The sequence below is a fragment of the Chlorocebus sabaeus genome, chromosome 10, assembly GCF_047675955.1.
Source record: "Chlorocebus sabaeus isolate Y175 chromosome 10, mChlSab1.0.hap1, whole genome shotgun sequence".
NCBI lineage: Eukaryota > Metazoa > Chordata > Mammalia > Primates > Cercopithecidae > Chlorocebus > Chlorocebus sabaeus.
In genome coordinates this window covers 35,723,320-35,744,737 of record NC_132913.1, presented here as the reverse complement: position 1 = coordinate 35,744,737, position 21,418 = coordinate 35,723,320, and the positions used below count along the sequence as shown (strand labels likewise).

At 37.7% G+C, this 21,418-nt stretch overlaps 1 protein-coding gene across 12 annotated transcripts in view; it reads right to left on the bottom strand.

Moving 5' to 3' along the window:
• MBD5 (methyl-CpG binding domain protein 5) overlaps positions 1 to 21,418 on the bottom strand; it is a 505,406-nt gene that overhangs the window by 79,938 nt on the left and 404,050 nt on the right. Inside the window, exon 5 of one of the 12 annotated variants that reach the window (XM_073019663.1) lies at positions 14,686 to 14,739. The exons of the other annotated variants lie outside the window; for them this stretch is intronic. The gene's annotated coding sequence lies outside the window, so the exon portion shown is untranslated. The remainder of the gene's footprint in view (positions 1 to 14,685; positions 14,740 to 21,418) is intronic. 12 annotated transcript variants of the gene reach the window in all.

Sequence of the window (21,418 nt, the reverse complement as noted above, 5' to 3'; positions counted from 1 at the left end):
ACAACACAAATGGGGAGGAGGGACTCCTCCCTAACTCATTCTATGAAACCAGCGTCATCCTGATAACAAAGTTGGCAGACACACAACAAAAAAAGAAAACTTCAGGCCAATCTCCTTGATGAATATCAGTGCAAAAATCCTCAACAAAATACTAGCAAATTGAATACAGAAGCACACAAAAAGCTAATCCACCACGATCAAGTAAGGTCCATCCCTGGGATGCCAGGTTGGTTCCACATATGCAAGTCAATAAATGTGAGTCATCACATAAACAGAACTAAATACAAAAACTACATGATCATCTCAATAGATGCAGAAAAGGCTTTTAATAAAATTCAACTTCTCTTCATGTTAAAAACCATCAATAAACTAGGCATTCAAGGAACATACTTCAAAGTAATAAGAGCCATCTATGACAAACCCACAGCCAACATCATACTGACTTGGCAAATGCTGAGAGAATTCCCCTTGAAAACCAGCACAAGACAAGGATGCCCTCTCTTACCACTCCTATTCAACATAGTACTGGAAGTCCTGGCCAGGGCAATCAGTAAAGAGAAAGAAATAAAAGGCATCCAAATAGAGGGGAATTCAAACTACCCTTGTTTGCAGATGACATGATTTTATATCTAGAAAACTTCATAGTCCCTTCCTTTAATCTGATACAAATTAAGCTAAGTTTCAGAATACAAAATCAAAGAACAAAAATCAGTAGCATTCCCATACACCAACAATATCAAAGCCGAGGTCAAATCAGGAACACAATCCCGTTTACAACTGCCAAAAAAAGAAAAAAATACCTAAGAATATAGCTAACCAGGGATGTGAAAGATCTCTACAACAAGAATTACAAAACACTGCTCAGAGAAATCAGAGACAATACAGACAAATAAAAAAAATTCCATGCTCATGGATAGGAAGACTCAATATCGTTAAAATGGCCATACTACTGAAAACAATTTACAGATTCAATGCTATTCCTATCAAACTACCAATGACATTCTTCACAGAATTAGAAAACCTATTTTAAAATTCATATGAAACCAAAACAGCACCCAAATAGCCAAAGCACTCCTAAGGAAAAAGAACAAAGGCGAAAGCATCACATTATCCAACTTCAAACTATACTATGAGGCTACAGTAACCAAAAGAGCATGGTACGGGTACCAAGACAGACACATAGACCAACGGAATAGAATAGAGAGCCCAGAAATAAAGCTGCACACCTACAACCATCTGATCTCCAACAAAGTTGACAAAAACAAGCAATGGAGAAAGAATTCCCCATTCAATAAATGTTGATGGGATAATTGCCTAGCCATGTGCAGAAGATTGAAACTGGACCCCTACCTTACACCACACACAAAAATCAACTCAAGATGGATGAAAGACTTAAATATAAAACCTAAAACTATAAAATTCCTGAAAGATAACCTAGGAAATACTATTCTGAATATAGGACTTAGCAAAGATTTCATGATGAACACAGCAGAAGCCACTGCAACAAAAAACCAAAATTGACAAATGGGATCTAATTAAACTAACGAGCTCCTGCACAGAAAAAGTAACTATCTATAGAGCAAAGAGACAACCTACAGAATGGGAGAAAGTATGCATAGTTGCAAACTATGCATCTGACAAGCCTCTAATATCCAGAATTTATAAGAAACTTAAACAAATGAACAAGAAACAAACAACCCCACTAAAAAGTGGGCAAAGGACATTAAGGGACACTTCGCAGAAGAAGACATATATGCAGCCAACAAGCATATGAAAAAATGCTTAACATCACTAATCATCAGAGAAATGCAAATCAAAACCACAAGGAGATACCATCTGACACCAATTAGAATGGCTACTATTAAAAAGTAAAAAAAAAAAAAAAAAAAAGATGCTGGTGAGGTTCTGGAGAAAAGTGAGTGTTTAACGGGAGTGTAAGTTGGTTCAGCCATGGTGGAAAGCAGTTTGTTGATTTCTCAAAGAGCTTAAAACAGAATTACCATTCGACCCAGCAATTCCATTTTGGGGTATATACCCAAAGGAATATAAATCATTCTATCATAAAGACACATGCATGTGTATGTCCACTGCAGTGCTATTCAAAATAGGATATACATGGAATTAACCTAAATGTCCACCAATGGTAGACTGGATAAAGAAAATGTGGCACATATACACCATAGAATACTATGAAGCCATAGAAAAGAATAAGATCGTGTCCTTTGAAGAGACACGGATGGAGCTGCAGGCCATTATCCTAAACAAACACAGAAACAGAAAACCAAATGCCGCATGTTCTCACTTGTAAGTGCAAGCTAAACAACGAGAACACATGGATAACAGAAGGAGAACAACAGACACTGACGCCTACTTGAGAGTGGAGGTTGGGGGAGAGAGAGGATCAGAAAAAATACCCATCAGGTAGTATGCTTATTACCTGGGTGATGAAATTGTCTGTACACCAAATCCCTGTGACACGCAGTTTACCTATATAACAAACCTGCACATGTACACCAAACCTAAAATAAATGTTAAAACTCAGACAGAATGTTTACCTCTGCTCTTACTGGTTGTATGGTTTCCAACATGAGTTGTTTCCAAAGTGTTATAAGCCAATAATATTTATTGGTCTAATTTGGAAATTTAATAAAATATTTTGTAAACTGATGAAATATAAATATAAAAAGTGAATGTTTCCATGAAAAATAAGTTGAAAGCAAAGTTTTAACACCAGCCTCTTAAAAAATAAGGTTGAATGAAATGAGAGAGAGGAGAATTATAGGGAAAGGAATCCTAAAAATCTGGAATAATTCTGTACTCAGATCACCTTGCAAGTGGCTTTGAGTTATTGTTCCTCTCCAAAGTGGGGGAGGAAAAAGGAAAGTGTTTTATGTTACATTATGTGTAAAGACAGACTGTACTCCAATCAGTAAACTCATACAAAGCCAGTATAAATTTATTCAAGATAAAACAAAATGTTTAATTATAAGTAATTTTAGATAATTATCTGTTTAAACAAATCTTTTCAATTAACCAACTATTGGTTCAGATTGTGTTGGGTAAGAGGTCTTTTCTTACTGTTGCAAAAGTAATACTTAATTGCGAGAATCTGAATTTCATGTTGAGATGAAGTTGTATAGAGTTTAAGGTTGATTTTTTATTTTATTCTCTTATTATTTTGAAAAACATACAGATAAAGAACATAGTATGTAATATTAAGTGGAAATATCTATTAGATATAAAATCTCTGAAAATAAATATACCTAACAATAGCCCAAAAACAACTGACATTTGTAAATGATAGAATTACAATGAGAAGTTGATTAACAGTCAGTCAGCAAATATTTCTCAAAAATGGATAAATAAAATAGGCAAGAAATTAATGAAGATATACAAGATCTAAACTATAATAAACCAGTGTGCTCAATCTATTAGAAACACACAGGGAATGACATAAATTTACAGGAATTATAGATACATTTTTTTTTTTAAAAACAACATATGAAATTAAAAAAATTAGCACAGTATGTTGGTTAAGAGCATAATTTCTGGATCCAGACTGCTAGGATTACATCTTAGTCTGCTACTTGCTGTGAGATTTAGTGACAGTTACTTCCCTAACCCTTAGTTTCCTTATCTGCCAAATGAAGATAATAGGTTGTCCAGAAAATGGAATAAAGGAAGATTTGCAAAGGGCTTAGTGCCTGGCACTAAGTAAGCATTAAATAGTAAGCACTAAATTCATTAATTGTAAATAAATAGTTAGCCACAAGGGAAATCTCAATGATTCCAGACAACTACAATCACACAGAATGTATCCTCTGATCAAATTCTCATAAAAATAAAATGCCATAAGAAAATGTTATTGCCAAAAACCGATACGTTTGCAAATTTTTAAAATAGTCATCAATATAAGGCAGCATTTTTAAAAATTATACTTTAAGTTCTGGGGTACATGTGCAGAATGTGCATATTTGTTACATAGGTATACATGTGCCATGGTGGTTTGCTGCACCCATCAACCTGTCATCTCCATCAGGTATTCCTCTTAATGCTATCCCTCCCCTAGCCACCTACCCTGCAACAGGCCCCAGTGTGTGATGTTCCCCTCCCTCTGACTATGTGTTTTCATTGTTTAACTCCCACTTACGAGTGAGAACCTGTGGTGTTTGGTTTTCTGTTCTTATGTTAGTTTGCTGAGAATGATGGTTTCCAGCTTCATCTATGTCCCTGCAAAGGACATGAACTCATCCTTTTTCATGGCTGCATAGTATTCCATGGTCTATATGTGCCAAATTTTCTTTATCCAGTCTATCATTGATGAGTATATCGGTTGGTTCCAAGTCTTTGCTATTGTGACCAGTATTGCAATAAACACATGTGTGCATGTGTCTGTCTTTATAGTAGAATGGTAGAATGATTTATAATTCTTTAGGTATATATGGTAGTTCTAGTTCTAGATCCTTGAGGAATTGCCACACACTCTTCCACAATGGTTGAACTAATTTACACTCCCACCAACAGTATAAAAGCATTCCTATGTCTCCACATTCTCCCCAGCATCTGTGGTTTCCTGAATTGTTAATGATCACCATTCTAACTGGCATGAGATGGTATCTCATTGTGGTTTTGATTTGCATTTCTCTAATGACCAGTGATGATGAGCTTTTCTTTCATATGTTTGTTGGCTGCATAAATGTCTTCTTTTGAGAAGTATCTGCTCATATTCTGCTCCCATTTTTTGATGGGATTGTTTCTTTATTTCTTGTAAATTTGTTTAACTTTTTTGTAGATTCTGGATATTAGCCCTTTGTCAGATGGATAGATTGCAAAAATTTTCTCCCATTCTGTAGGTGGCCTGTTTGCTTTGATGACAGTTTCTTTTGCTGTGCAGAAGCTTTTTAGTTTAATTGGATCCCATTTGTCAATTTTGGCTTTTGTTGTTATAGCTTTTGGTGTTTTGGTCATGAAGGCTTTGCCCATGCTTATGTCTTGAATGGTATTGCCCAGGTTTTTTTCTATGCTTTTGTCTTAAATGGTATTGCCCAGGTTTTCTTCTAGGGTGTTTACGGTTTTAGGTTTTACATTTAAGTCTTTAATTCATCCTGAGTTCATTTTTGCATAAGGTGTGAGGAAAGGGGTACAGTGTCTGTTATCTGCACATGGCTAGCTAGTTTTCTCAACACCACTTATTGAATAGGGAATCCTTTCACCATTGCTTGTTTTTGTCAGGATTGTCAAAGATCAGATGGTTATAGATGTGTGGTGCTATTTCTGAGTCCTCTGTTCTGTTCCATTGGTCTATATCTCTGTTTTGGTACCAGTACCATGCTGTTTTGGTTACTGTAGCCTTGTAGTATAGTTTTAAGTCAGGTAGTGTGATGCCTGCAGATTTGCTCTTTTTCCTTAGGGTTGTCTTGGTTATATGGACTCTTTTTTGGTTCCACATGAAATTTAAGGTAGCTTTTCTAGTTCTTTGAATAAACTCAATGGTAGCTTGATGGGGATAGCATTGAATCTATAAATTACTTTGGGCAGTATGGCCATTTTCATGATACTGATTCTTCTGATCTATGAGCATGGAATGTTTTTCCATTTCTTTGCATCTTCTCTTATTTCCTTGAGCAGTGGTTTGTAGTTCTCCTTGAAGAAGTCCTTCACTTCCCTTGTAAGTTGTATTCCTAAGTATTTTATTTTCTTTGTAGCAATTGTGAATGGGAGTTCACTCATGATTTGGCTCTCTGTCTGTTATTGGTGTATAGGAATGCTTGTGATTTTTGCACATTGATTTTGTATCCTGAGACTTTGCTGAAGTTGCTTATCTGCTTACGGAGATTTTGGGCTGAGATGATGGGGTTTTCTAAATATAGAATCATGTCATCTGCAAACAGAGACAATTTGACTTCCTCTCTTCCTATTTGAATACCTTTATTTCTTTCTCTTGCTTAATGTCCCTGGCTAACACTTCCAATACTATGTTGAATCGGAGTGGTGAGAGAGGGCATCCTTGTCTTGTGCTGGTTTTCAAAGCGAATGCTTCCAGTTTTTGCACATTCAGTATGATATTGGCTGTGAATCTGTCATATACAACTCTTATTATTTTGAGATACATTCAATCAATACCTAGTTTATTGATAGTTTTTAGCATGAAGGGGTGTTGAATTTTATCAAAGGTCTTTTCTGCCTCTATTGAGATAATCATGTGGTTTTTGTCACTTGTTCTGTTTATGTAATGGATTTTGTTTACTGAATTGCATATGTTGAACCAGCCTTGCATTCCTGTGATGAAGCTGACTTGATCGTGGTGGATAAGCTTTTTGATGTGATGCTGGATTTGGTTTGCCAGTATTTTATTGAGGATTTTTGCATCAATGTTCATCAGGGATATTGGCCTGAAATTTTCCTTTTTTGTTGTGTTTCTGCCAGGTTTTGGTATCAGGATGATGCTGGTTTCATAAAATGAGTTAGGGAGGATTTCCTCTTTTTCTATTGTTTGGAATAGTTTCAGAAACAATGGTATCAGCTCCACTTTGTACCTCTGGTAGAATTTGGCTGTGAATCTGTCTGGTCCTGGACTTTTTTTTGGAAAGCTATTAATTACTGCCTCAATTTCAGAAGTTGTTATTGGTCTACTCAGGGATTCGACTTCTTCCTGGTTTAGTCTTGGGAGGGTGTATGTGCCCAGGAATTTATTCATTTCTTTTAGATTTTCTAGCTTATTTGCTTAGAGATGTTTATAGTATTCTCTGATGGTGGTTTGTATATCTGTGGGATCAATGTGATATTCTCTTTATCATTTTTTTATTGCATCCAGGTGATTTCTCTCTCTTTTCTTTATTAGTCTGGCTAGCGGTCTATCTATTTTGTTGATCTCTTCAATAAACCAGCTCCTGGATTCATTGATTTTTTGAAGGGTTTTTTGCAGCTCTATCTCCTTCAGTTCTCCTCTGATCTTAGTTATTTCTTGTCTTCTGCTAGCTTTTGAAATTCCTTGCTCTTGCTTCTCTAGCTTTTAAAAAATGTGATGTTAGCGTGTTGATTTTAGATCTTTCCTGCTTTCTCTTGTGGGAATTTAGTGCTATAAATTTCCCTCTCAATACTGCTTTAAATGTGTCCCAGAGATTCTGTTACATTGTGTCTTTGTTCTCACTGGTTTCAAACAACATTTTTGTTTCTACCTTAATTTCGTTATGTACCCAGTATTCATTCAGGAGCAGGTTGTTCAATTTTCATGTAGTTGTATGGCTTTGAGTGAGTTTCTTAATCCTGAGTTCCAATTTGATTGCACTGTGGTCTGAGAGACTGTTAGTTATGATTTCTGTTCTTTTGCATTTGCTGAGGAGTGTTTTATTTCCAATTATGTCGTTAATTTTAGAATAAGTGTGATGTGGTGGTGAGAAGAATATATATTCTGTTGACTTGGGGTGGAGAGTTCTGTAGATGTCTATAAAGTCTGCTTGGTCCAGAGTTGCCTGAATATCCTCGTTAATTTTCTGTCTCATTGGTCTGTCTACTGTTGACAGTGAGGTGTTAAAGTCTCCCAGTATTATTGTGTGGGAGTCTAAGTCTCTTTGTAGGTTCCTAAGAACTTGCTTTACAAATCCGAGTGCTCCTGTATTGGATGCCTATATATTTAGGACAGTTAGCTCTTCTTGTTGCATTGATCCCTTAACCATTATGTAATGCCCTTCTTTGTCTCTTTTGATCTTTGTTGGTTTAAAGTCTGTTTTATCAGAGACTAGGACTGCAATCCCTGCATTTTATTGCTTTCCAATTGCTTGGTAAGTATTGCCCTATCCCTTTATTTTGAACCTATGTATGTCCTTGCACACAAGCTGGGTCTCCTGAATACAGCACACTGATGGGTCTTGACTCTTTATCCAATTTGCCAGTCTGTGTCTTTTAATTGGGGCATTTAGCCTGTTTACATTTAAGGGTAATATTGTTATGTCTGAAACTGATCCTGTCATTATGATGCTAGCTGATTATTTTGCCCATTAGTTGATGCAATTTCTTCATACTGTCGATGGTCTTTACAATTTGGTATGTATTTGCAGTGGCTGGTATCGGTTCTTCATTTCTATGTTTAGTGCTTCCTTCAGGAGCTCTTGTAAGGCAGGCCTGGTGGTGACAAACTCTCTTAGCATTTGCTTGTCTGTGAAGGATTTTATTTCTCCTTCGCTTATGAAGCTTCAGCTGGATATGAAATTCTGGGTGGAAAATTCTTTAAGAATGTTGAATATTGGTTTCCACTTTCTTCTGGCCTGCAGGGTTTCTGCAGAGAGATCTGCTGTTAGTCTGATGGGCTTCCCTTTGTGGGTAACCTGACCCTTCTCTCTGGTTGCCCTTAACATTTTTTCCATCATTTCAACCTTAGTGAATCTGACAATTATGTGTCTTGGGATTGCTCTTCTCGAGGAGTACCTTTTTGGTGTTCTCTCTATTTCCTGAATTTGAATGTTGGCCTGTCTTGCTAGGTTGGGGAAGTTCTCCTGGATAATATCCTAAAGAGTGTTTTCCAGCTTGGTTCCATTCTCCCCGTCACTTTCAGGTACGCTAATCAAACATAGATTTGGTCTTTTCACATAGTCCCATATTTCTTGGAGGCCTTAATTCTTTTCATTCTTTTTTCTCTAATCTTGTCTTCTCACTTTATTTCATTAAATTGATCTTCAGTCTCTGATATCCTTTCTTCCACTTGATCATTTCATCTATTGATACTTGTGTATGCTTCACGAAGTTCTTGTAGTGTGTTTTTCAGCTCCATCAGGTCATTTATGTTCTTTAAAGTGGTTGTTCTAGTTAGCCATTTGTCTAACCTTTTTTCAAGGTTCTTAGCTTCCTTGCATTGGATTAGAACATGCTCCGTTAGCTCGGAGGAGTTTGTTATTAACCACCTTCTGAAGCCTACTTCTGTCAATTTGTCAAATTCATTCACTGTCCAGTTTTCTTCCCTTGCTGGTGAGGAGTTGTGATCCTTTGAAGGAGAAGAGGTATTCTGGGTTTTGGAATTTTCAGCCTTTTTGCACTGGTTTCTCCCCATCTTCATGGACTTATCTACCTTTGGTCTTTGATGTTGGTGACCACTGGATGGGGTCTCTGAGTGGACATCCTTTTTGTTGATGTTGATACTATTCCTTTCTGTTTGTTAGTCTTCCTTGTAACAGGCCCCTCTGCTGCAGGTCTGCTGGATCTTGCTAGAGGTCCACTCCAGACCCTGTTTGCTGGGTATCACCAGTAGAGGCTTCAGAACAGCAAAGATTGCTGCCTATTCCTTCCTCTGGAAGCTTCTTCCCAGAGGGGCACTTGTCAGATGCCTGCCAGAGCTCTTCTGTATGAGGTGTCTGTTGGCCCCTACTGAAAGGTGTCTCCCAGTCAGGATACACGGGGGTCAGGGACCCACTTGAGGAGGCAGTCTGACCCTTATCAGAGCTCAAACGCTGTGCTGGGAGATACACTGCTCTCTTCAGAGCTGTCAGGCATGGATGTTTAAGTCTGCTGAAGCTGCACCCACAACCGCCCCTTCCCCCAGGTGCTGTGTCCCAGGGTGATGGGATTTTTATCTATAAGCCCCTGACTGGGGCCACTGCCTTTCTTTCAGAGATGCCCTGTCCAGAGAGAAGGAATCTAGAGAGGTTGTCTGGCCGCAGCAGCCTTGCTGAGCTGCAGTGGGCTCCACCCAGTTTGAACTTCCTGGCAGCTTTGTTTACACTATGAGGGTAAAACTGCCTACTCAAGCGTCAGCAGCGGTGGATGTCCCTCCCCCACCAAGCTCCAGTGTCCTAGGTGGACCTCAGACTGCTGTGCTGGTAGCGAGAATTTCAAGCCAGCGGATCTTAGCTTGCTGGGCTCCCTGGTGGTGGGATCCACTGAGCTAGACCACTTGGCTGCCTGGCTTCAGCCCCCTTTCCAAGGGAGTGAACGGTTCTGTCTCACTGGCGTTTCAGGCACCACTGGGGTATGAAAAAAAACTCCTGCAGCTAGCTTGGTGTCTGCCCAAACGGCCGCCCAGTTTTGTGCTTGAAACCCAGGACCCTGTTGGTGTAGTACTGAGGGAATCTCCTGGTCTGCAGTTGCAAAGACCGTGGGAAAAGTGCAATATCTGCCAGAGGTCACCGTTCCTCATGGCACAGCCCCTCACAAGGCTTCCCTTGGTTAGGGGAGGGAAATCGCGACCTGTGGTGCTTCCCCGGTGAGGTGATGCCCCACCCTGCTTTGGCTCACCCTCCATGGGCTGCACCCACTGTCCAGCTAGTCCCAATGAGATGAACCAGGTAGTTCAGTTGGAAATGCAGAAATCACTCGCCTTCTGCGTCCATCTTGCTCGGAGCTGCAGACCGGAGGTGTTCCTATTCAGCCACCTTGAGCTTAAACCTCTCACAGGCAGTATTAACAGGCAATTTGAGGATAATGATCACAAATTTGTAGCAGAATTCAAAGTGTGACTTTATCTAGCAGAACATCACTTTTCATGGGTGTGGTGGCTCATGCCCGTGATCCCAGCATTTTGGGAGGCCAAGACAGGTGGATCACTTGAGCCCAGGAGTTCAAGACCAGCCTCGGTAAAACAGCAAAACCCTGTCACTACCAAAAATACAAAAACGTTAGCTGGGTGTGGTGGTGTGTTCCTGTGGTCCCAGCTACTTGGGAGGCTAAGGTGGGGGATCTCTTGAGCCTGGGAGGCAGGAGGTTGCAGTGAGCAGAGATAGCACCACCATACTCCCAGCCTGAGCAACGGAGTGAGACCTTGTCACAAAACAAAACAAAACAAAACAAAACAAAACAAAACAAAACAAAACATGACTTATCAGACAAGAGGGTAATATGGGTAGAGCTGGACCTGGCTTGTTGAGTATAGTGACAGAAAAAGCAAAAACAAAACAGATCATGTGATGCTTGCAATACAGTATCAAACTGTTCTAAAACCATAAACACAAATACACAGAGGTGAGGCAGAGAAGAATAATAAAGAGAATGTGGGAAAATGTTAATAATTGCTGAATTTGTGTTGAACTCTGAATTATTCCAACTTCTCTGTCATTGTTAAATTATTTCAAAAATAAAGTTTTTAAAATATAAGAAAAATACAAAAATGAAATAGATTGGTTTTGAAGTTGGGGGACAAAAGACAGAGGGGTAATAAAGTTTGAGATATGCTAACTGTGTTACTGAAAATATGGAAAATAGACTCTAAGCCATAATAAATGTTTACATGAAGTTAAAGAAGTTGCCGTATGGGTATAAGGGAAGAAGGAAAGTAATTTTGGACATATAACAAGCAAGATGAACAGTCTGGCGGGAAAGAGACAAAATGCTGGGGAGACAAACACAGACTCATGAAAAGTATAACAAAAAAGTCATAAAATGCTCATATGAAGGGGAAAAACAATTCAAAACAATTCTATATCAGGTCAGAAAAGGTTAACATCATAATGGGATATTTCACTTTTGAATCTCTTCCTTACCTCCCTCAGGCTTACATATGGCTTAGAATAACTCAAGCTTAAAGTAATTGGGAAAAATAACTGAAATCCACCTTGGATGAATAGAGGAGGACTAAATTTGGCTAAGGAATGGATAGGAAGGAAGAAAAAATTCTGGGGAAGTTGATAGAAATGAGTTCCTCCACAGGTGTTAATCTGGAATTAGATTGATCTTAAATGTTTGGGAAAATACATAACTCTTATATGGGGTATGATTAATAGAAATAAAGAGATAAAATTGTCAGTAGTTGAAGACTATAGGATCAGTTACCTAGAAAACCCAAACTGAAAAATTATGAGAACCAATGAGAAAGGTAGGTAGGGTGGATGGGTATAGTACTAACATATAAAAAGCAAGGTAAATTACCTTACCAAATAGTAAAATATACTTTAAAAGCCATAGTACTGGTGCAGAAATAGGCAAATAGTGTAACAAGAGAGTGGCCACAAAATCACATAATATGCAAATTTAGTTATGACACTGGTGGCATTTTAAACCACTGAAAAAAGGCTGGCTAATTCAATACATGATACTGGAGAAACTGAATACCCATTTGAAAAAAAGTAAGTTATTTTCATAACTCATAAAATTCACAAAAATGCATTCCAGATGACTCAGGACTTAAAAACTAAACCAAAGTAAAATATATGTGTTTTTTAAAAAGTATAGAAGAATTTGTGTATTTGTGCCATATTTATGATGGCCTTCTAAAAGATATAAAAAGCAAATGCCTAGGTGTATGTCCAACAGAGTTTTTCCTAGGGTTTCTTCTGAAATTTGTATGGTTATCAGGTCTTAGAGTTAAGTCTTTAATCCATCTTCAGTTCATTTTTGCATATGGCAAGAGATAGGGATCCAGTTTCATTCTTCTACATGTGGCTATCCAATTTTGCCAGCACCATTTATTGAATTGGGTGTCCTTTCCCCAAGTCATATTACTGTACTCTTTCTAGAAAATCAATTGGTTGTAAGTACTTGGTTTTAATTCTGGGTTCTCTATTCTGTTCCATTGGTCTGCGTATCTACTTTTATACCCGTACCATGCTGTTTTGATTACTATAGCCTTGTATAATAGCATAATCTGAAGTCAGGTAATGTGATGTCTCCAGATTTGTTCTTTTTGGTTAGAATTGCTTTGGCTATTCTGGCTCTTTTTTAGTTCCATATGAATTTCAGAATTTTTTTTTTCTAATTCTATAAAGAATGACATTGGTATTTTGATAAGAGTTGCATTAAATCTGTAGACTGTTTGGGGCACTATGGTCATTTTCATGATATTGTTTTTTTCAGTCCATGAACATAGGATATATTTCCATTTGTTTGTGTCATCTATAATTTCTTTCAGCAGTGTTTTACAGTTCTCCTTGTAGACATCTTTCACCTTCTTGGATAAGTATATGCCTAAATATTTTATTTTTTTTTTGTAGCTATTGTAAAAGGGACTGAATTCTCAATTTGATCCTCAGCTTGGTTGTTTTTGGTTTATACCAATGCTACTGATTTGTATATATTGATTTTGTAACCTGAGACTTTACTAAATACATTTTTTAAATCTAGGAGTCTTTCAGAGGATTCTTTAGCATTTTCTAGGTATCAGATCAGATCACATCATTGGCAAACAGAGATAGTTTAACTTCCTCTTTTTCATTTTGAATACCCTTTATTTCTTTCTCTTTCTTGATTTCTCTGGCAAAGAATTTATGGTGAAAACCCCAAAAGCAAATGCAACAAAACAAAAAATAAATAACTGGGGCCTAGTTAAACTAAAACACTTCTGCACAGCAAAAGAAATAATCATCAGAGTAAACAGACAACCCACAGAATAGGAGAAAATATTTGCAAACTATGCATCTGAAAAAGGATTAATATTCAGACTCTACAAGGAACTCAAAGAAGCAAGAAAAAAAACAAATAAGGCTGGGCATGGTGGCTCACACCTGTAATCCTAGCACTGTGGGAGGCTGAGACGGGGGTATTGCTTGAGCTCAGGAGTTCAACCAGCCTGGGCAACATGGTGAAACCTTGTCTCCACGGAAAATAAAGAAATTATTTGCACATGGTGGTGGGCGCCTGTATTCTCAGCTACTCGTGAGGCTGAGGTGGGAGGATCGCTTGAGCTCAGGAGGTGGAGGTTGCAATGAGCCAAGATCGCTCCACTGTATTCCAGAATGGGTAACAGTGTGAGGCCCTGTCTCCAAACAAACAAACAAACAAAAAACAACCCCCCCCAAGAAAAATCCAACCCATTAAAAAGTGGGCAAATGGCTTGAATAAACGTTTCTCAAAAGAAGATATACAAATGGCCAAAAAACATAAGAAAAAAACTCAACAAAATACCACATGTTCTCACTTTTAAATAGGAGCTAAGCTATTGGTATGCGAAGGCATACAGTGTGGTATAAAGAACATTGGATACTCAGATGAGGGAGGGTGGGGGTCTATGAGGGATGAAAAACTAGCTACTGGAGTACAATGTATACTACTTGGGTTATGGGTACACTAATATCCCAGACTTCACCACCATACAATTCATCCATGTAACAAAAAACAACTTGTGCCCCTAGAGCTATTGATATAAAAAAATTAAATATATAAAAAACTAAAAAGCAAATGTCCTAAAACAAAAGATTGGTTAATTTGACTACATAAATATTTATAGTACCTGTGCAAACACATGCACAGATACTGGCAATTCCACTCCCACAAGTGCCTGGCCCCAGCTGATATGTGTGCAACCTGCTGCCTGCCATGGTTGCTGGCATGTGTGTGAGCATGGATTCTGCAGCCACTGCCCTAATGAACTGCTTTGGCTGGCACCATCCATTGGAGCACTGTGGCCAGTGGATTTGGTACACCTTGGCCCCTCTGGTGCAGCAGGTTTCTAACTTTAAGGAGCTAGAGAACAAAGCTGGGGGCCCAGTACCAGCCCCTTAAAGTTACAGCATGCAGGCCGTGAGTGCTGGGCTGAGCCTTGGCCCCCTAGAATCTTCCAGAAACAAAGTCAATCAACTGAACCCACCTTAGACCACAATCAAATGCAAAAGCATGAAGGAAGACAAAAGCAAAGCAATCCTATCCAGAGGACAGTAACTTCAAGGACTGAAGGAACATCAAGCCACACTGATAAGCCAGTGCAAGAACTTTGGTAATTCAAAAGAAGAAGAAGAAGAAAAAAAAAAAAACACCAGAGCGTCTTCTTACCTCCAAATGATGGCACTCGTTCCCTAACACTGGTTTTTAACCAGGCTGGAATGGCTGAAATGACAGAAATAGAGATCAGAATATGACCCAGAACAAATATCATTGAGATTCAGGAGAAGTTGAGATGCAATCCAAGGAATCTAAGGAATTAAATAAAATGATACAAGAGCTGAAAGATGTAATGATCATTTTTTGAAAGAACCAAACTGATCTGATAGAGTTGAAAAACACACTACAAGAATTTTATAATACCAGCACAAGTATTAACATCAGAATAGAACAAGCTGATGAAAGAATCTCAGAGCTTGCAGACCGGTTCTGTTAAATAACTCAGTCAGACAAAAATAAAAAGGAATAATAAAGAATGGGCAAAACCTCCAAGAAATACAGAATTGTGTAAAGAGATCAAATCTATGACTCATTAGCATCCCTGAATGAGAGGGAGAGAAAGCAAGCAACCTGGAAAACATGTTTGGTAATATCAGCCATGAAAATTTCCCAAACCTCGCTAGAGAGGCCAACATTCAAATTCAGGAAATGCCAAGAACACCTGCAAGACACTATACAAGATGAACATCCTCAACACACAGTCTCAGATTCTCCAGGGTTTAAATGAGGGAAGAAATGTTAAAGGCAGCAAGAGAGAAGAGGCAGGCCATCTACAAAGGAAACCCCAACAGGCTAACAGTGGACCTTTCAGCAGAAACCGTAAAGGCCAGAAGAGACTGGGGGCTTACATTCAGGATCCTTAAAAAAAAGAAATTCCAAGAAAGAATTTCATATCCAGTTAAACTAAGCTTGATAAATATAGGAGTAATAAGACCTTTTTCAGATAAGTGAATGCTAAGGGAATTCACTACCATCTCATCTGCCTTAAAAGAGGTCCTAAATATGGAAAGGTATGACTGTTACTGGCCACCACAAAAACACACTCAAGTAGATAGACCATTGACACTATAGAGCAACTACACAATCAAATCTGCATAATAACCAGCTAACAATATAACAGGATCCAATTCTCACACATCAATACTGACCTTGAATATAAATGGGTTAAATCCCCCAATTAAAAGGCACAGAGTGGCAAGTTGAATAAAGAAGCAAGACACAAAAGTATGCTGTCATCAAGAGACCCATCTCACAAGCAATGACACCCGTAAGCTCAAATTAAAGGGATGGAAAAAAATCTACCAATGATCAAAAAAGACAAAGAAGAGCATTACATAGTGGTAAGGGGTTCCATTAAACGAGAAGACCAAATTATCCTAAAAACATATGCACCAATAGAGGAGTACCCAGATTCATAAAATAAGTTCTTAGAGATGTACAGAGAGATGTAGATTCCCACAGCATAATGGTGGGAGACTTCAACATCCCACTAACAGTACTAGACAGATAACCAAAGAGGAAACTAATAAAGATATCTGGGACTGAACTGGACGCTTGACAAAATGGACTTAAGAGACATCTACAGAACTCTCCACTGAAAACAACAGAATATACATTCTTCTCATATGCACATGGCACAAACTCTAAAACTGAGTACACATTTGGCTGTAAGAGAATTCTCAGTGACTTCAAAAAAACTGAAATCATATCAACACACTCTTGGACCACAGTGCAATAAAAATCGAAATCAATATTAAGAAAATCACTTGAAATCATAAAATTTCATGGAAATTAATTGCTTCTGGATGACTTTTGCGTAAATAATGAAATTAAGGCCAAAATCCAGAAACTCTTTGAAATTAATGAGAACAAACATACAACATACTAGAATCTCTGGGGCACAACTAAAGCACTGTATAGAGAAATGTTTATAGCACTAAATGCCCACATCAAAAAGTTAGAAAGATCTCAAATTAACAGCATATCACACTTAGAAGAACTAGAAAAACAGCAGCAAACCAACTCCAATGCCAGCAGAAGACAAATAACCAAAATCATATGAAATAAATTAAGAGGCAAAAAGTCAGATCAAAGATCAACAAACCCTAAGGTTGCTTTTTTTGGGAAAATAAATAAGATTGATAGCTAGACTAATAAAGAAAAAAAGAAAGAAGATTCAAATAAACACAAACAGAAATGACACAGAGACATTACCACCAACTCCACAGAAATTCAAAAACTCTCAGATATTACTATGAATACCTCTATGCACATAACTAGAAAACCTAGAAGAAACTGATACATTCCTTGAAACATACAACCTCCCAAGACTAAACCAGGAAGAAACTGAATCCCTGAACAGATCAATAATGAGTTCTGAAATTGAATCAGTAATAAAAATCCTACCAAACAGGAAAAAACCAGGACCAGATGGATTCACAGCTGAATTCTACCAGGTGTATAAAGAATACGTGGTACCATCTCTACTGAAATTACCGCCCCCCCCCCCCCAAAAAAAGAAAGTGGGCGAGGAGGGACTCTTCCCTAATTCATTCTATGAAGCCGGCATTATCTTGATACCAAAAGCTGGCAGACACAACAAAAAAAGAATACTTCAGGCCAATCTCCTTGATGAACGTCAATGCAAAAATCCTCAACAAAATCCTAGCAAACTGAATCCAGAAGCACAACAAAAAGCTAATCCACCATGATAAACTAAGATTTATTTATTCCTGGGATATAAGATTACTTCAACATATGCAAATTAATAAATGTGATTTATCATATGAACAGAACTAAAAACAAAACTCACATGATCATGTTAATAGATGCAGAATAGGCTTCTGATAAAATTTAACATCCTTTATGTTAAAAACCCTCAACAAACTAGGCATTGAAGGGACATACCAAACCTCAAAATAATAAGAACCATCTATGACAGATGCACAGCTAACATCACACTTAATGAGCAAAATCTGAAAGCCTCATCCTTGAAAACCAGAATAAGACATGGATGTCTATTCTCACCACTCCTATTCATCACAGTACTGGAAGCCCTGGCCAAAGCAATCAGGCAAGAGAAAGAAATAAGTCATTGAAACAGAAAGAGACGAAGCCAAACTATCTGTTTGCAGAAGATATGATTCTATATCTACAAAAATCCATAGTCTCTGCCGAAGACCTCCTAGATCTCATTAAAAACAAAACAAAACAAAAAAAACTTTAGCAAAGTTTCAGGACACAAAATCAATGTACAAAAGTCAGTAGCATTCCTACACATCAACATCCAAGCTGAGGCCAAATCAGGAACACAATTCCATTCACATTTGCCACAAAAAGAATAAAATACCTAGGAATACAGCTAACTAGGGAGGTGAAAGATCTCTACAAGGAAAACTACAAAACACTGCTCAAAGAGATCAGATGTGACACAACAAATGGAAGAAACTTCCATGCCCATGGATAGGAAGAATCAATATCATTAAGATGGCCATACTACTAAAAACAGTTTACAGATTCAATGCTATTCTTATAAAACTACCAATGACAGTCTTCACAGAATTAGAAAAGACTATTTTAAAATTCATACGAAACCAAAAAAGCACCCAAACAGCCAAAGCAATCCTAAGTAAAACGAACAAAGGTGGAAACATCACATTATCTGACTCTCTCTCTATCTCTATCTATATTTTCTCTCTCTCTCTACACACACACACACGCGCGCACACACACACACACACAACTATACTATAAGGCTACAGTAACCAAAACAGTATGGTACTGGTACCAAGACAGACACATAGACCAATGGAATAGAATAGACAGGCCAGAAATAAAGCTGCACACCTACCATCCGATCTTCAACAAAGTCAACACAAACAAGCAATGAGGAGAGTACTCCCCATTCAATAAATGTTGATGGGATAACTGGCTAGTCATATGCAGAAAATTGATATTGAGTCCCTTCTTTATACCATATAGAAAAACAAACTCAAGATAAATGAAAGATTTACATGTAAAACTTAAAACTATAAAAACCCTGGAAGAGAACCAATAACCTAGGAAATATTGTTCTAGATAAAGGCCCTGGGAAATATTTCATGATGAAGATGCCAAAAGGAATTGTAACCAAAGCAAAAAGTGAGAAATGGAACTCAATATTAAAATAAACAGCTTCTGAAAAGTAAAAGAAACTATCAAGAGTAAACAGACAACCTACAGAATGCAAGAGAATATTTGCAAACTATTCATCTGAAAAAGTTCTAATATCCAGAATCTATAAGGAACTTAAACAAATGAACAAGAAACAAACACCCCATTAAAAAGTTGGCAAAGGACATTAAGAGACATTTTGCAAAAGAAGACATCCAAGCATTAAAAAAATGTTTAACATCACGAATTTTCAGTGAAGTGCAAATCAAAACCACAAGGAGATAGCATCTGATATCAGTCAGAATGGCAATTACTACAAAGAAAAAAAAAAAAAGAACAGATGCTGGTGAGTTCCGGGAGAAAAGTGAATGCTTACACGCTGCTGGTGGCACTGCAAACTGGTTCAGTCATTGTGGAAAGCAGTTTGGTGACTTCTCAAAGAACATAAAGCAGAACTGCCACTCAACCCAGCGATCCCATTTTTGGGTATATATCCAAAGGAATATAAATCATTCTATCATAAAGACACATGCACACATATGACCATTGCAGAATTAGGGCATGAAATCAACCAAATACCCATCAATAGTAGACTGGATTAAGAAAAATGTGGCATACATACACAATGGAATACTATGACACCACAAGAAAGAACAAGAGTGTGTCATTGCAGCAACATGGGTAGAGCTTAAAGCCATTATCTTAAGCAAATTAATGCAGGAACAGAAAGTCAAATATTGCATGTTTTTACTTATAAGTGAGAGCTAAACACTGAGTACACAGGGACACAAAGAAGGGAACAACAGACACTAGGACCCACTTAAGCGTGGAGGGTGGGAGGAAGGTGAAGGTCAAAAAAACTACCTATTGGTTACTATGCGTATTACCTGGCTGATGAAATAATCTGTACACCAACTCCCTGTAACATGCAATTTACCTGTATAACAAACCTGCACATGTACCCCGAATCTAAAATAAAAGTTAAAAAAATGAAAACTTCTCTTCTGCAAAAGAACTATAAAAAAAACCTTAAAATTCAACTGATAGCCTGGGGAAAATATTTGCGACATATTCAAGAGTTGAAATATTAATATCCTGGCTGGGTACAGTGGCTCATGTCTGTAACCCCAGCACTGCCTGTAATACCAGCACTTTCCTGAGACGAGGCAGATGAATCACTTGGAGTTCAGGAGTTCAAGACCAGCCTGGGCAGTGTAGAAAAATTCCGTTACTACAAAAAATACCAAAGTTAGCTAGCTGTGGTGGTGCGCGCCTGTAGTCCTAGCCGCTCAGTGGGAATGAGGCAGGAAGACTGCTTGAGCCAGAGTGGTCCAGGCTGTGGTGAGCTGAGATCACGCCACTGCACTCCAGCCTGGGTGACAGAGTGAGACCCTCTCTCTCTCTCTGTCTCTCTCTCTCTCAAAAAAAAAAAAAAAAAAAAAAAAAATCCAGAATGTATAAAGAACACCTACAAACCAATAAGAAAAAGATAGAGAGCCCCAAAGTAAAACGGACAGTACATATGGACAGACTAAGAAGAGAAATTGCAAAAGGCCAGTAAGCATAATAAATGATGCTCAATCTTAGAAGTAATCATAAAATACAAAATACAGTAATAAAGAAGTATTGCTTTTTACTCACAAAATTTGTAAACATTTTAAAATGATTGCTAATATGAAGTTTTATCAAAGATATGAGAAAGTAGTGTTATAAACAACTAGTAAAAGGACAAACTTATATTCTTCTGGGAAGGTAATGTATCATTATCTACAAGAATTTTAAATGTGCATATCGTTTGGAAGAACAATTGTTCTTCTTCAACAGGTCTGAAGAAATAAACATGTGCATAAGTTACATAAAATGATATTCTTGGTAGCATTGAACATTACAGTAAAAAATACAAAAAACCTTAAATTCCTATTAATTGGGGAATGAATGATCTATAAAACATTCATACTATAGGGAGAACACAACACTTAAAAAAGCTAGTTCTATAGTGATATTGAAAGACTTCCCATACATACTGTCAAGTGAAGAAAAGTGAGTCAAAGAACATGTTGAGTGTAAAAATATTGACATTTAAATATCACACATATAGTATTTGAGTATCTACAGATGATGAAATTCAGTTCCTTTAACACAAAATATCTTGAGATTTCAACTTTTTCTTCCCTGGTTGGCCTTAGTAAAACTATTCTTCGTATCTTCATTTTTAGAAACTAAAATTAAATGTTAGTGCATAAAACATGTAGGAGCATCTACTTATATATATGTCTAGGTGTTCAAAAGAGAAATAATACATGGTATGTTCCCTCAAAATCTGTGGAATAGCTTTTAGAAACCACTTCAGAGCTACACTTAAGTAGCATGAAGCAATCACAGTACTTAGAACAAAATCAATCCTTCCTCCCTTCCTCCCTTTCTCCCTCCCTGCTTCCCTGCCTCCCTGCCTCCCTCCCTCCCTCTCTCTCTCTCCTTCTGTCTTTCTTTCTTTCTTTCTTTCTTTCTTTCTTTTTTTTTTTTGAGACAGGTCTTGCTCTGTCATCAGGCTAGAGTGCATGATCATGTCTTACTGCATCCTCTACCTCCTGGGCTCAAGTGATTCTCCCACCTCAGCTTCCCGAGTAGCTAGGGCTACAGGCACGTACCACGATGCCTGGCTAATTTTTTTTTTTTTTTTTTGTAGAGACAG